Here is a 17,717-nt window from a genome sequence, read left to right on the forward strand (position 1 = left end):
GAACATGCCTAAAAGTCCTCCATGTTACTTCTGCTGTGCTTCCACACGCTCCTTGGGACCTCGCTTGCCAACAGAAATGTTGATTAAGCACTCTGGTTCTTATGTACTTTCTGCATTGGGAACACTTATAGTTAGGTTTCAGGGCTCTGAACTCCCCAAACTGGGGAACTTGTCATTAAAAGGTCTTTTAAAAAGCACAAGTGCCCCAAAGTTTAATGGCATTAGATTTTGGCAATGATTTCTTGAATATGACACCGAAGGCACAGGCAACAAAAGGAAAATAGAGAAATTGGACTTCATGAAAATTTTTAAAAATCTGTGCATCCAGACCCTATCAACAGAGGAAAAGGGCAATCGCAGAATGAGAGGAGATGTTTGGAAATCACATATCTGATAAGGGATTAATATCTAGAGTGTACAGAGAACTCCTAAAACTCAACCACAAAGCAAACAACCTGGCTAAAAAACGGGCAAAGGACTTGATTAGACATTTCTGCTAAGAAGATACATAAATGGCCCATAAACACCTCAAAAGATGCTCAGCATCAGCGATCATTAGGAGAGTACAAGTCAAGACTACAGTGAGATACCACCTTACACACATTAGGGTGGCTACTGTGAAAACAAAAAATAACAAGGGTTAATGAGGATGTAGGAAATTGGAACCCTGTGCACTACTGGTGAGAATGTAAAATGGTACAGCCATTGTGCAAAATATCATGGTGGTTCCTCAAAATTAAAAGTAGGATTACCATATGGTCCAGTTCCACTTCTGGGTATATACCCAACATAACTGAAAGCAGGTTTTGCAAGATGCTTTGTATACCTCTGTTCATAGCAGCATTGTTCACAATAACTAAAATGTGGAAGGAACCCAACTGCCCACTGACAGATGAATAGATGAGCAAAACGGGGTATATACACAACAGAATATTATTCAGTCTTGAAGAGGAAGTTCTGACACAGGCTACAACATGGATGAATCTTGAGGACATGATGCTAATCTACCAGTCACAGAAAGACAAATGCTGTCAATTCCACTTGTATGAGGCACCTAGAGTGGTCAAGTTCATACGGACAGAAAGTCGAATGGTGGGTGCCAGGGGCTGGGGGTAGCGGTTGCTGGAGGGCAGAGAGTTCCAGTTTTTCCAGAAGAAAAGAGTTCTGGAGTTTGGCTGCCGCACAACGTGAATGTCCTGAACGTGTCTAAACTCTACACTCATAAGTGATACGATGATACAATTTTATGTGCATTTCACTACAAATAAAAACCAAACATGGACTTCCCTGGTGGCGCAGTGGTTAAGAATCCGCCTGCCAATGCAGGAGACACGGGTTCGAGCCCTGGTCCGAGAAGATCCCACATGCCGCGGAACAACTAAGCCCGTGCACCACAACTACTGAGCCTGCACTCTAGAGCCTGCGAGCCACAGCTACTGAAGCCCGTGTGCCACAACTACTGAACTGCATGCACCTAGAGCCCGTGCTCCGCAACAAGAGAAGCCACCACTGTGAGAAGCCCGCACACCGCAACGAGGAGTAGCCCCCGCTCGCCGCAACTAGAGAAAGCCCGTGCACAGCAACGAAGACCCAACACAGCCAAAAATAAATAAATAAATAAATAAATTTAACAATTAATTTACAAAATTATTTAAAAAATAAAATACCAAACAAAAGTGCCCCTCGGAGACACAGTAAATATTTTTGTCGTTCACAGTTTAGAGCTGCCTCATTGTCAGGGTGCTAGTCTTCAGTCAACTAGCTGAGAACTGGTACGGAGGGGATGGGAACTTCCATGAAAGAGCTTCTGAAGCTAAGTAGCCTGGTCCATTTCCTAATTTCTTTAGCGCATATCTGAGTGCTTGCTGGAGCCGGGCACTGTACTTGGTCCTCGAGATAGACGGCTGTGAAAAAATTATACAGAGATCCTTGCAATCTGGGAGTGAGAGGTGGGGTAGGGAAGGACCCGCAAATAAAAGCATGGAAGTTTTTAGCATGTTACCAGATGATGTAGGTTACGGGAACAATAAAGCATCAAAGGGAAAGAGGGCTGCCCTAATTTGAAGGGGACATGTGGACAGACCGGAGAGAGCAGCCCCTGTAGTTATGGAGAGAAAGAACATTCTAGGCAGAGAGAATAGTAAGTGCAGGAGGCTATGGGGAGGGAGCTGCTAGGAACAGCCAGGGACAGCGTGCCAGTGTGTCTGGAAGGGCTTGAGGGAAGGGGAGGGACGGTGTGTGTGTGTGTGTGTGTGTGTGTGTGTGTGTGTGTCAGAGAGACAGAGAGACAGAGACAGAGAGACAGAGAGAGAGAGACAGAGAGAGAGAGGAATGGGGAGGGGGAGAGGGGGAGAAGACTGCTTTTGTTCGAATCCAGATGGGAGCCTCTGAAGGGTTTTGAGCTCTGAGCAACACATCTGACTTGGGACTCACCAGGATCACCCTGACTGCTGTACCTAGAACGGATTGAATGGGAGGGGGCAACGCAGGAAAACGCATTTGAAAGGGGTGCACAGAAGGGGAGAGCAGGGCTGGTGGGACCTGAGGGGAGAGGTTTTCTGTCTCTTGCAGGGTGCCAGCTAGGGTTTAGTCTGGGTGTGGCCGCCCCGCTCCCCGTCTGCAGCACTCTGCCCTCCTCACCTCCTGTAAAGGGAGGCTAAGTACATCCTTGAGGCTCTCCCAGAGAGCTGATGGCCTGCCTGGGACAGTCCTGAGTCACAGCCCCTTGGCTGTCACCAGCTCCAGGGATGCTCCTGTCCTGAGCATTAACCTCCCTCAGGGGGAGTCCTCATTCTCCAGGGAGGAAATTGATATCTCACTGCTGCGGGATCTGAACTCCTGTAAAGCTGCAGGACAAATGACTTCGCTGAACATGCTTCATGCAGGGAAGAATGGGTAATCTCAGAGAAGGGAATAAAACTTCTCAAAACTCCGAACCAGGGGATTGCAGAGAAGCTCGCTGTCTTTTCTCTTGGCTGTGTGTGTGTGAATCGGAGAAGGAGAGGGCAGGCAGCGACTTGGGTCTCGGTTCGCCCCCGCGGACCATCCTTCCAGGGCAAGTTTTTCTTAGTGTCACTCGATTTCCTGAAGTGGGAGAATGAATACCCAGTGTAGAAAAGGGGGAAGAAAAGCGTGTTAGCATGAAATATGGTCATCTGATGACTTGTCCATTATGTATTTGAGGAAGTGGAGATTCTGAAGACCTTCACCTACTCAAGGAGAGGAAATTGCCTCTGTCTACACCAGGACCTCTTACTTTTGCCACTGGTGACATTTTGTGTCCGATAATTCTTTGCTGTGGGCTGTCCTGGGCATTGTGGGATGCTCCTACAGTATCCCTGGCCTCTGCCCAGCGGACGCCAGCAGTCCTTCCCCAGCTGTGACAGCAGAAATGCCTCCTGAACTTGTCAATTGTCCGGGGGGCGGGGAGCTGGGGGGAGGGGGGCAGAGTTGCTCTGGGTTGAGAGCCCCTGACCCAGGCTCAGCAGGCACATGGGTGAAGTCTGGACTGTGTATGTCATGTCCTCTCTGGCTAACAATAATTGATGGAGTTAAAACTAGTAGTGGCTTCTGCCTGCTTGGTCACTGGGACAGCAGAGCATTCACTGTTCTGCCTTGAGAGAACAATTTTCCTGTGTTTTAACTAATAAGGCCCTTGTGATGGCTGGATTCTGGGCACCCCAACTAATAAGCGTGCCTATAAGGCAAAGAAACCAAAACCAACGTCCTCCCTGATTGCCAGGGAGGGGGCATGTTTTCTTTCCGCTCCCTCTCCTGGATCCATGCAGTAATTAGCCAAAGTAAAATGAATTTTAGCTCATGCTTAATTGCCTTTACAGCGTACTCGCCAGCACGGATGCAGTAGTGCTAAACTAATTTTTTTAATAAATTTAAAAAAATTATTTATTTTTATTTTTGCCTGCCTTAGGTCTTTGCTGCTGCGCGCGGGCTTTCTCTAGTTGCGGTGAGCGGGGGCTACTCTTCGTTGCGGTTCGCGGGCTTCTCATTGGGTGGCTTCTCTTGTTGCAGAGCACGGGCTTTAGGCGCGTGGGCTTCAGTAGTTGTGACACTTGGGCTCAGTAGTTGTAGCTCGCGGGCTCTAGAGTGCAAGCTCCGTAGTTGTGGCGCACGGGCTTAGTTGCTCCGTGGCATGTGGGATCTTCCCGGACCAGGGCTCGAACCCATGTCCCCTGCACTGGCAGGTGGATTCTTAACAACTGCACCACCAGGGGAGTCCCTAAACCAATTATTTTTTTAACTTTATGGCTTTAAATAATCCTTGGCTCTGAAATTCCCTGTACCCCTCAGCTACGTAACCACAGCCCCCTCTGCCCTAAATCCTTTTCTTATACTTTTGTAGCTTTTTAAGCAAGGCCCCAATTTAGGAAGACATAATCCCTTCTCTGTAGAAAACATGAAAGACCTGAACAAATCAAGATTTCTCCATGGAGAATTCAGCTAGTCCTGTGCTTAGCTCCAAACAAGGAAGTCCATCTCTCTACCAAGCATGCCATTACCCAGACTAATGCCTGACTTGAATAACAAGCAAATTGTTGTGCTTTTAATTGTACCCTGCTGTGTCACAAAGCTTGTGAGGGAGGAATGTGCCCAGCTTCTCCAGGAGAAACAGGTGAGGCCTCTAATCCCCCTTTTCTGTCACCTTCCCCTCTCCCTTTCCAATCCTTTCTCTTCCCAGCAGAGCAGAGGGACAAAAAAGAGACAGCTAAATTATGTTTAAAATGGAAGAGTCTAAAAGAAGAAAAACGGTGGTCAGTACTGACTTGGGAGAGGATGAATTATCTATCCACAGCCTCTGCAGTGTGGCCCATTTGAGGACAATCAGTGCTCTCACCGGCTTGCTGGAGGGTGATATCTGAGAGCCTAAACCAGGCTTTCTCAGCCTCAGCACGACTGCTGGGTGGGGTTGGATGCTTCTTTGCTGTGGGCCTGTCCTGTGATGGAAGAACATTTAGCCTCGCGTAAGCTGTGACCATCCAAAGTGTCCCAAGACACTTTCAAATGTCTCCTGGGTGCAAAATTGCCCCTGGTTGAGAACCACGGCCCCAAGCCCTTCCATATTGGGATGTACTTGCTCTCTCTCCCAATCTCTTCCCCCCCTCCCCAGTACACAAAACCCAAGAAAATCATGGTTCCTGTGTTAAAACTGGGGAGATCAACGTGCTCTTCATGTAGGTAGAATGAGCGGAAAGGAAAAAGACACTGACTTGCGTGTAGTCAGGGGACAGAGTGGGAACCTCCTCAACGCCAAGAGTGAAAAGAGTCTTAGGATGTGGGTGTGTTTGTGGCTCCGGCTGGGAAGTGGCAATGCCCCTGGTTGAACAAGCCAACTTTCGAACGCCTCTACCCTGTGCACTTTGGAATCGGGCTTGCTGTGGGCGAGATGAGGAGTGATGGCGAGGCTGCAGAGATGAAGGCGCCTCTGAAGGTGCTCACTGTCTCCTCCCACACTACTTGGGACAGGGAAGAATTACCCAGCTTCACAGAGATAGCCATTGCTCAGACAATGACGATCCTGTCTTGGACCTAAACATCGGGATGAAAGAGGGCTACTGACAAGACAGACGTTGTGCAAGCATGGGGTTGCACTTTCATTACAGACGTTGAGGCAAACATTTCACTCCTGGTGATATAATGAGACCTCCCTATTTTTAGGAATTTACAAGAAGCATTATTGCTTGTCCTTACCGGCCAGAAGGAAAGGCGGGAGAGCGAGCACACTGCAGTGAGCCCCCATGTCCACTAGATGGCGGAGTACATCTTCCTCAGAAGCCGGGCGGGCAGCGCTCCGGGCAGCTCGTTGGCCTAATCAAGACAAGGGCCACTCTACTTTTGGGAGGCAGGCGTCTCCTGTCATTGTCGGCACAAACAGCCCCAAACAATTGCACTGACCACACAGCTCTAAGCCACGTTCCAGGGCACTGCCGTCTGTTCAGGAGTGAATGCTGGGAAAATGAACCACGCTGCTAATTTGCTTGATTGGGGGCAAAAATAAGATCTCAAGTGACAGTGGGTGTGATTTATTTTTCCAACAAGAATAGGGGCAAAGCCATTTCATCCCCCCCCCCCGCCCCAACTGCAACCATAAATGAAAGCAATCACCTAATTAGTCCTGAATTACTAACTGGCAGGGTAAAGATCTGCTGGAATTCAAGCTGAAGTGGGGAGTCTGGAGAAAGGGATGTGATTTCTGCAGGGGAGGAGGGGAGGGGTAGGGCAGGGTGGGAGGGGCGGGAGGGGAGGGGAAGGCCTGAAGCCCATTGTGAGGTCCTGCGCCCCTGTGGTCTGGGGGCCGTGCTGGCCCTGACCCTGGGAGAAAAAGAGGCTCAGTGATGTCTTCAGGCCGTTCATTTTGTGCAGGAGAATGACTTTATAAAGTGAAGGAAAAAGAACCTGTTGGAGAAAACCTATCCGAGAGTTTCTCTGAAAATGCTACAGATGGAGATGAACTGGCTTGGGAAGGAGAGCACAGCCCTGTGGCGCCTGGCCACCCCGCTGCTGGTGGACCCCCCAGGAAGGTCCTGTCACGGAAACGACAGGCAGATCTGAAACCAAGTTGGGCTTTACATCATTAAGAAATCCCCCAAAGGAATGGAATAAAGGCCTCCTTTCACACTTTGGGTTTTGCATGTGTCCTGAGAAAGCGCCTCTTCCCCAGCTGAGACAGCGCGCTGTCCCCGCGACCCAGTGAGCGGCCCTCGTCCTGCGGGGAAAGCAAAACAGCAGCGGGGTGGGTGCGCGCCCAGAGCTGCCCCTCTCCCAATTGGTTTGTTCAGGGGTGACTTCTTGCGTTCTAGTTAGATGTGACTTTAATCGAAGTGCTTTCCTAAGGAGATTTATCACAACTGTGAACCGTCAGTTTGCACAGCTGCTGCTCTTTTAGGGAAACGCACAGGCTCGGGAGGCGGAGGGGTCGGCGCGGGCTCCCCTCTTTCCCACGGACCGGCCCGCGTGCCGCTCGCCCACCTGAAATATGTGCGCCGCGTCCTCAGAGGCCGCCGCTTCGGTGCTCGGGCTCCTCTGCTGTTTCTGGCTGCTGAACAGCCATCTCCTCTCTCCTGGGAGGGGCAGCTGGTTTCCTTTTGGGGCGCTCCCCTTCTCCCCGTCTCAGCTCCTGCAGCGGAGACGAGGCTGCCCCTCTCTCCCTGCACGCTGTGGGCTGGGTGTGCAACACGCCTCGGGCCACAGTCCCCCCACCCCCACCCCACCCCCACACCCCCGTCCCCGCCGACCCCGCTCGGCGCCCACCACAGCCGGCAAAGCCCACACGGGGCGCTCAGTTAAAGCTGAACCTTAGGTGAAAACCACGACTTTTTAGGGTGTCTTCAACATTGCATGCAACATACTTCTATAAAAAAATTACTGTTTATCTGAAGTTCAGCTTTAACGAGGCGGGCATCCTGTGTTTTGTCTGGCAGCCTTCTAGGTTCTAAAGAAAATGTCCAGAGCAGATCAAATTGGAATCAGCCTAGGACTTTTAACTGGAGCTTTGGGACTGCTAGGCTGGTAGGATTCATGCTTGCAACCGCTGGGAGCCAGCTTTGCTATCATGTGGGGAGAGCTGCTTGAACTAGAAGCCAACACCACAGAGAGCAGACCTGTTTCATTTGAACAGGTGGATCCAGCTGTTCTTGAAGCTGGCCCGGTGGGTGGTAGAGGTCAGGGTGCTGATGGCCAGGAGGGATAATAATTTCCTACCCCTCAAATCTGGGAAGTGAAAACAGCAGGGCTGAATGTGCCCACGGGGCATGGCTTCTGTTCAACTGGAAGAGTGGTGAATGGCTATTGGGTGACCAAAACAGTCGGTCTACTATATTCTTACTTGGTTTGCTAATTGTTTTGCTGCATGTAAACTCTTTGTTGCATTAGCTCTTGTTCATGACATCATGTCTGGAGACAGGGTCTGATAGACTTACATGTGGAATTGGAGACTTAAATTTCAAATCTGCCTCTGCCTGGTTGAGTGGCTTTAGAGTCCTCCTAACCTCTACAGTGTTGAGTTTCTGGGTCTGAAACCGAAGGACAGAGGTTATCGTAATCCATTTGGGCTGCTATAACAAAATACCAGAGTCTGGGTAGCTTATGAACAACAGAAGTTTATTTCTCATAGTTCTGGAGGTTGGAAGTCTAAGATCAGGGTGCGAGCAGATCCACAGTCCGGTGAGTATCCTCTTCCTGGGTCACAGTTGGCGTGTTTTCTCTGTAACCTCCCATGGCAGAAAGGTCGAGGGACCTCTGCGGGGTCTCTTTTATGAGGGCACTAATTTTGTGCATGAGGGCTCTACCCTCATGACCTTATCACCTCCCAAATGCCACACCTCCTGATACCATCACTTTGGGGGTTAGGATTTCAACATATGGATTTTGGGGGAGGCAAATGTTAAATCTATAGCAGAGGTACTTTCCCCATAGGATGGGGGAGAGGGAAAGTATGTAAGCACCTGTCATAGGGCCTGGTGGGGAGCAGGTGCCCCATACAGATGTTATTACAAAATATTGAGTATAGTTCCCTGTGCCATAGAGGAGATCCTTCTATCTGTTCTATGCCTTCTTTGAACGACCGTAGCACTTGTTGTCTGTATCATTTTTATGTCTGTTGTTGCTTTGTGACTGAAAATGAAAAATTTCTATTTGTCCATGTCCTGGCCCTTACATAAAAATGTGTTCATTTATCTATTTCATATTTATTGACTACATCTTAGACACCGTGTTAACTGCTGGTTCTAGATGTTAGTAAAATATAGACCTTCCTGCTCAAAGGGTCACAATATTTGTGGGAAACCAAAAAATGAACAACCTATGTCTCTAAGAGCTTTGTACTTCCCAGAGAGAACACACCTCGTAGGTACAATGAATACATGTGTCATACGTAAATGTATAACTAGTTAATGGGATTATACACCTGAGATAACTGCTTTTCGATTCTGACGAAATGATGATTATATTTCACCAGGAGCTCAATACCACTCTGAGAATGAGGGCTGAACCCCCGACTTGACTCACTGCATCGCTTTCCTATATAAAAATACACAAGTCTGTACATACGCTCTAGAAAAAGGCTTATCTGGCATGAATTTCAGATAGCAAGAAGAAAACTTCAAGAGGTTCAGAGAAGCATCCAGAAGCTCAGATGATTGTCTGGCACTAATACAACTTGCCTGACAGGAAAATAGAACTGTAAATCTCACAAAATTAAATGATCTTTTAATAATTTCAAAACCTCCTGCTATTAATTGGAAATTCTAGAAGAATAGCTTCTTTTAAAATGTACTGATAATATGCTTTACAGCTTAATATTCAGAAGCCTATGTTTTGGCTAAGTGAGCTTCAGGAAGGAAGGAAATTTGTGGTTTACCTCCACTTACTTTGGAACCGCTGGTTCCAAACATCTACTTCTATGCACAGTCATCTTATCATCTGTAAAATGGAGGCAACTCTAAGACAACAGAGTTACAGAGATGTTGCACAGCTCCATGTGTCATTGTCTTCCTTTGTTTCAGAATACCAATGACATCTAAGCTACTACTGAAAGAGTGCTATATTATTTGGGGTCATCTAGTGCAGCTCTGTCAAAGTAAAGAAAAGGGACCTAGAATGACTATAATTTTCCCAAGAGGACACAATTATTTTATGGTAAATCTGGGACACGAACCCTGATCTCTTGGATCCCATTCCATTGTTCTTTCATTGGGTTCTGAACAACCCAGAGAAATAAAGAGAAACAAAACTCCTGTGTGCTGTGTCACTGGTACAGGGCATGGCAAGATTGGAATTGGAGCACTACATATTAAGAGGTATCTGAGAAATTCTTCAAACTAATTGAGATATATACCAGGTACATAGAAAACAGTATGTTTTATGAAGATGATTCTGTGCAATGAACAGAACTGGTAACACACACTGGAAGGTGAATTCTCGTTTTCTGGCACCTTGAAAACTCCACCTCAACATACACGTTAAAATAAACATTTGAACTGGGTCATATTTAATTCTGCATGCTCTTGTAAGTCAGCAAAATATTCCATATATCATTTAAGTTGTCACTCACTTTTTAACTTGACTTTGAATTTCTAAAAGTCTTTCCAAACATAAAACAGAGGTGGGAAAATGGTATACGGGAAGCTGCAGAGATGAAATAAGCTTATTTCACTAGGCATAAAGATGAATATCCAAACAACTTCTTCATGGCTGAAAGTGTCCAAATCTACTGTCTTCATTTTGTAGTCAACGCTTCCGGAAAAATATGCTAATAGATTCCTTATTACCCAAATGCCCCATATCAGTTTCAGTAGGTATCATTATATACTATGGAAATTTTTCTCAGTGACAGTGAAAGACATCCTGGCTGAACATCCCCCTGCCCATGACACAGAGATGATGGTCTCACGCTATCTTGAAGGCATTGGAGCCCACACTATCCATTACTAATATTAATGGAGGATAAAACTTCATATTCTGTTTGCTCTATATTTGTTAAATCACTTCTTCCCTTCATTAAACTGGATGGCCCATAATTGAGTCTGTAGTGTGTCTATCATTGGAAACTGAACAAAGTTTTGTTGGTTTTATTAATGTCATACGTTTCAAGGGAGGGTCTATTAAATAACTAAGTCTAGTTTCACAGTTACAAATAAATTATGATGTAACTTTGGATAAATTAAGCTCATCATAAAGGAAGGATGCTGAGAGTTGCTACTACCCCTTCCTTGAGGGGCTCTCGTAAAGCACTAAGTAAAGTAACAGCGGTGTATATGTATGCATATATTTTCAATGATATTTGTACAGACTTAAAAAGAACTCTACAGAATGCATTATAAAAACCTTAATGCTGTGTGTCCCTAGTTCCCAGCTCTCTCATTAAAACTACTTAAATGAACACAATCTTATCTGTTAGGATAGCTATCAGAGTACTCCAAATATTACTTCTTGCAGTACCCTGTCCCAACCATTTGCCATCCTCTTCCCATTAGTCCTCAAGTCAGAAGCCCCGAAGATCTGTTCATTAATTTATGAACACATTTCTTCATCCAGCCAAGAAAATTGATTGATCCCTTACCAAATTTCAGGCACCATTCTTCAGTATGATTTATAGGCATGTTCAGGAAACACAGCAGTGATTAACACAGATGAATATAGTCTCTCTTGAGCTGAGAGGGGAGAGAAAAGTAAATAAGCAAATATAAAATCGTAAGTATAGGGCTTCCCTGGTGGCACAGTGGTTGAAATTCCCCCTGCCGATGCAGGGGACACGGGTTCGTGCCCCGGTCCTGGTAGATCCCACATGCCGCGGAGCGGCTAGCCCCGTGAGCCATGGCCGCTGAGCCTGTGTGTCCGGAGCCTGTGCTCCACAATGGGAGAGGCCACAACAGTGAGAGGCCTGCGTACCGCAAAAAAAAAAAAAAAAAAAAAAAAATCATAAGTATAAATATGTAAATAAAAATTAAATAAATGGATAGAATAGTATATCAGGTAAGTGTTGGAGAAAAACAGCAAGCAGGGAAGGGAGATGGAGATTGTTAGCTGGTAGGAGGAGGCTGCAATCTGAAACTAAGTGGTCGATGAGGGCTTTCTGGGGAAGATAAAATATAAGAGGGAACTTAAGGTTGTGAGAGGGAGCAAGGTGCATATCTGGGAAGTGAATAGTACAAGCAGAGGGAACAGTCAGATGGAAAGGCAATGAGGCAAGAGTGGGTTTGGAGTATCCAAGGAGCAGAAAGGATGTCAGTGTGTGGAAAACAGAGGGAGCAAAGTGGAGAGGAGAAGGAAATAGTCAGACAGGAAACAGAGGCCCGCATTTCTAGGGCTGTGGACGCACTTTGAGGACTTTGCTTTTCCTGTGAAGGAGCCATTGAAGAGACTTAAGTGACATGATCTCACTTATGTTTTAACAAGATTTCTCTGGACGCCATGTTGATTAGAGACTGTAGGAGAGTAAGGACAAGCCCCAGAAGACCAATAGTTGATTCAAAGAAGTGATTACTCAAACATGGTCCCCCTCCTCTGCATCAGTAAGGACGCAGAGCAGAAATCGGCAAAAAATGGCCACAAATCAAATCAGGCTCTCAGCCTGGATCTGTGGGACTGTGAGCTAATAATGGTTCTCACGTTTAGAAAGGTTGCTGAAGAAAAAAGCGTAGAAGTTACAGAAACTGTATAAGGCCCACAAAGCCTAACTGCTTAATTCTTTTTTTTTTTTAAGGGCAACTCATTCATTTATTGTTTAAAGATTGCAAGACAACTTCTGAATTTATGTAGCACAATTTAAATGTTTTACTTTTTTGATAAATCAGAGTATAATAGAGAAAACAATTAGTTTCCAGTAATATCTATATCTCTATGCAGAATTAAGTCTTCCACAGACATGTAACCTGGAAACAAAAGCCTGTTACAATAAGCAAAGCTTCAACAGAGCTGCTACTTTTCGGGCCAGGGAAAGGTTCATCCCTATAGGAGGAGGATGTGCTATGTAAAATGGCTGCAAGGTCACAGCCTTGAGGGCGCTGGAAGTCTATTATCCTATCCCACATTAAGTAGTTTGGTGAACTTCAAACGTCCGTTCATCTGCAACCAAGCTGGCAAACTTTAACTGATATTTCAAGCAGGTAAAAAATAAATTAAAAGAAATCCTTACACTGATGTTCCTTGATTCACACTGTTAAATGGTTCATTAACATGTAATTCTGGCTAAGAATTACATTTGAGACTCCTTGCTCAGATTTTGGTTAACAGTACAAATCTTTCAGAAATTCAAGTTCTTATTAATCAATAATTTGTCAGCTAGGATACATTCAGGCATCAGCTGCAACTACAGAATAGGTGCACTGCCTCAGCGCTGTGGAGAGACATAATCCAGAACGCTACTAGCAGACAAAACATCTGTTACTAGACAGCACAGGTGCAGTACAGCAAGACAAAACCATATATTCATGTGTGCCGCGGACCAGCCGGAGAAAGAGGATTTCACCGCCCAGGGTCAGGAGGGAAGGGGTAAGGAACTGAAGTAGCACTGACGAATGGGGTCAGAAGGACCAAGACAACTGACGGTTGCAAGGCAAATTTTATTATGCTACAGTTGCAGATAATATAGACTAGAAAAAGGAAGGTTGCCAGATGGTGGTTTACATTATCTACAGACTGTCTCGGCTCAAGGTTAACTTCCCTGGGAGAAAACCCATAAACCCAGAAGCATCAAAAATAACCTGCATGTGCAGGGGGGAGACAGCTTTGTTTGTCTCATTTTACATTCTTTCTGATCTCTGGGCTCTGGTGATTTATCTCCCATGGAATGGAACAAGGAGGGGAACAAGTAGGGACAGTCCCTTCGAGCGGCGGCCGCATGCCTGGCATGTCCTTACCTGCTCTCAAGGCTGACTGCTTCCCACAGGTCCCCCTTTTTTATTTTTTAACTTTTGCTGCAAAATAATTCCATGAAGTTTAGTGCCGAGAGTAGTATACTGTTGCATGAGGATACGAAACAGACATGAGAAGATTATTATCAATAATAGGCAAATTATGGCCAGGGTAATAAATCCTGACAACCTTCCAGTAATCCAAGACTGAGGGTTTAACCACTTTAAATGATCCAGTAAAGTTTGAATTACATCTTCTGGCGAAACATCAACAAGATGTGTATTTTGTATATCCTGAATTTCAGCATTTAATTTCTTAAGATCAAGACTAATATTATTACCTGACCAAACACTCAGCAGATGCATTTTTACTTTTTCCCATTCCCAAATACAGTCACTGTACTTTTAAGGAGTAACACACATCCATGTATACTTTGCATGACAAGCTACACGCATCCTCAATTTTAATGCTGCCATCTGATCTCCAATCCCCAAAATTGCCTTTTTAAATTCACCTAACTTGTTATTAATCTGTAAATCTATGTGACTTTGTAAAGATAAAGCAAGACTGGTATGTTGAGATAACGGATTAGCAAAGTGAGCATGATGAATACTCTGTGAAAGAGCAAGACCGGCAGTAGCCACGGTAGCAGACAGAGCAGCCGAGGCAAGTAAACTTACTATTAGCCACCCAAGAAAGCGTCTCCTTCTCTGCAAGGCTTTAGAGAGTTCCACCCATGCCTGTACTCCAGTATCTTCATACCAAGGTTCTCTCAGATGTACAGGCACCATAACATACATGGGTTGCTTTAGTATAAGCACAGATTGCATTCCTGCAGAAGGGAACATACAACTGCTAAAAGTACAATTAACACAGCTAATATTATATCCTCCTTTGGAAGAATTACCAATGTTAATAGAACCACACAAACGTGTATATGGAGGAGCAACACAAGTTTTAACAGGTGTACTGGAATAAGTTAGAGCTAGTTTCCATATATCCCTGTTCTTTTGAAATGTGATAAACCTATGTATGATGGGAAAAGAAGAGATAAGAATTGACACCTTGGTATAATCTATAGTACACCATATTTGGTTATTATTCCAAGATGCATTGCAACGTTCAAAACTGGATCCAGGAAAGTTAACAGTCATAAAAGGAGGCAATTGGTTTTTTGATTTTCTGTTAAGCATAGTAACCTTATGTCCAGCTATAAGTATCCCTTGTCCTCCAAGTAAACGCTTCATACAGAAATAATTTCCTGAATCTTCACCTGTAACCTTGGCTATAGTAATAGCGGAATCCCTAAGTGGTGAGGCGTATGAGATTTGACCTCTAATATTAATAGCTTGCCCATTTTATACCAAATGATGGTATCATTAAGATCCTCTCGTCGGCTGGTAGCCGGGCATGTAAGAGTAATGTTGGTTCCTGTAAAACGAAGGATGCCTGGAGAGCCTGACAAACTAATTGATTGATCCGTTCCCTCATAAACATCTGTATGCTCATAACTAATAGCCTTTACACATCCAGTTTCCAGATGCAATGGGCTAAGACAGACAGGATAGGTACTAAACCAGTTAGTATAATTTACATATTGATTTGTTTTATATTCCCAATAAGAGGCCCATAAACAGTTATCATTGTAAAATACAGGAAACTGTGCTTCAGACCAAGATATGGGTTGTAATAGTGGAGGATCAGGTACATAGGCCCAGTAAGTTGCTGCATTAACAGAGGGAACACATGAAATGGTTGCCAACAGAACCAAAAATAAAGTTACAGGTGTAACAGGATTATTCTGTTGTTTCACTGACTCTTGAGCTCGTGAAACCAGTTGTTTAATTTGTCCCCAAGTTGGAACATCACTCCTTTGAGTCGTCCTGGCAAGTGGTCTCCTCTTCTTCTTCTTTTTCTGAATCAACACTGTCAAATTTTCCGGAGAGGTGCAGAGCTTCTTCATCTTCTGAACTAGGTGAGCTGTGGCGAGCCATCTATTTGCTTGACTAAGCGCTCAGGAAGCCAGCAAGGTCCAGGCGCTGATCTGGGATAAGATACACACGTGACCACGTCCCCAAATCAACACAGGATCAGGACCACGCCAAGTGCTGGTTAACGGATCTTTCCAGAGGACCTCCGGAGATTAAGAGGCCAATCTTGGCTCAGCCACAAACCTTCCCCCTGCAGAGCAGCCAAATTTGTCAACAGTGAGAACATTTAAAATAAACAGAGCATGATTTATAAGGTTACGTGGTGTTGTTCTAGACAATTCCCCCCTTTTTATTTTTTCAATAGTTAGCTTTAAAGATCTATTTGCACGTTCTATAATACCTTGTCCTTGAGGGTTATATGGAATGCCTGTAATATGGGTAATTTTGTAATGAATTACAAAATGTTGCAAAAGCAGCGGGCCCATTATCTGTTTGAATAATTTTGGGAAGGTTCATGAAAGCAAAACAGTGTAATAAATGAGTGATAACATGTTTAGTAGCTCCTCCGGTCTGTGCTGTAGCACAGAGGAAATCAGAGTAAGTATCGATAGTGACATGAACAAACTGTCATTTCCCAAAAGACGGGATATGAGTAACATCCATTTGCCATAAATGTCTAGGTAATAATCCACGAGGATTAACAACATAATGTGGAACAGGAAGGTGAGGTAAGCATTGTGGGCATTGCTTAACAATTTGTCGGGCGGCTTCACGAGTAAGGGAAGATTGTGTGTGTAATGTAGCCGTCGACTGACGGTGTAGAGCGTGCAACGGCTGTGCTGCTTGTGAAGCAGTCTGATCATAACTTACCGTAATATGAGGGTGTCCAGGACATGGACCATGAGCATCAACAGCATGAAGATAATGAATGCAGTACATTAGCCATTCTTGACAGCATGACGAACGGAAAGGAGGAGTACAGTAAATTGGGACATGTCCTGCTTTAGGGAAAAGAGATTGAGGAGGAGGAGTAACTTCAACTCTATTCTTGGGAGGAAAATGTACAGGATAAAGATCACGTTTACATCGAGTTAAAACATCTGCAGTCGCATTAAGTTTAGTCAATGGACCAGGCAAGTTAGAATGAGCACGGATATACAGACCTGCAACAGGACCATCGTGGGAACGAATAAGCTGTTGAAGCAAACGAAAAGAGGATGATAATTCAGGGTTATTAGTATGTCCTATGGTCGCAGTCTCCAGAAGAAATCATAAGCTAATAAGATATTTACTATCAGAAAACAAATTAAAAGATATAGAAGGCAAATGTTTAAAAGCCATAATGACAGCATACAGTTCAACACGTTGAGCTGAAGTCAAGGAAGTTTCTTTAATGAGGTTTGCTCCGTCGTCAATGATTACAGTAGCCACTCCTGAAGAAGAACCGTCCGTAAAAACCAAAGGTACATGAGGAACAGGCTGTTGCCTAATTATAGAAGGAAAGATATGAGTTAAGTTTGCTGAATTGGATCAATTTATCAGCAGGGTCATGGCATTCCAAGGTACCTGAAAATCCTGCAAGAGCAAGACCCCATTCATTACTATGTTGAAAAAGGCAATTTTGTTGACTAACTGAATAAGGGATAATAATTTGAGAAGGTTCTATACTTATAGGTTGTAAGCATCTAGTTCTACCTTGCATTATTAAATTACTAATAAGTTCATAATAAGGGTTAATAACTTTAGAGGGTGTAGTTTTCATATGAATCTATTCAATAATTCCAACAGTTTGCCATAAGACGGCAGTAGGCACATGAGGGGTTGGACAAATTATGAAGAAAATTGGAAGGTGAGTATGAATCCTAGTTAATTGTGTAGAACTGATAGATCTATTGACTATCTGTAAAGCTTGAAATCCTTCTGGAGTCATAGAGCGTGAAGAAGAAGGATCTGAGTCACCTTTAAGAACATCAAAGAAAGGCTGTAATTGAGCAGTAGTAAGTTTTAAGGAAGGCCTTAGCCAATTAATATCTCCAAGTAATTTTTGAAAATCATTTAATGTTTTTAAATTATCAACTCGAATTTGCAGTTTTTGAGGCCTAATAGTAGTCTTATCAATGTATTTTCCCAAATATAAAAATGGAGATTGTCTTTGAATTTTTTTTGAGGCAATGACCAAGCCAAATGATTGTAAGGACTGTTGTAAAAACTGAAAAGCAGTCTCTAATAAAGAAATATTATCAGTGGCTAAAAGTATATCATCCATATAATGTATGAGATATAATGATGGAAACCTTTTTCTCACAGGAGTCAAGGCCTGAGCCACATATTTTTGGCATAATGTAGGACTATTTGCCATGCCCTGAGGCAATACTTCCCATTGAAATCTCCTCATGGCTTCCTTAAAATTTAAGGAAG

This window comes from Delphinapterus leucas, chromosome 3, assembly GCF_059928025.1.
Source record: "Delphinapterus leucas isolate spDelLeu-1000000601 "Yukka" chromosome 3, BTC_Dleu_Yukka2, whole genome shotgun sequence".
Lineage (NCBI taxonomy): Eukaryota > Metazoa > Chordata > Mammalia > Artiodactyla > Monodontidae > Delphinapterus > Delphinapterus leucas.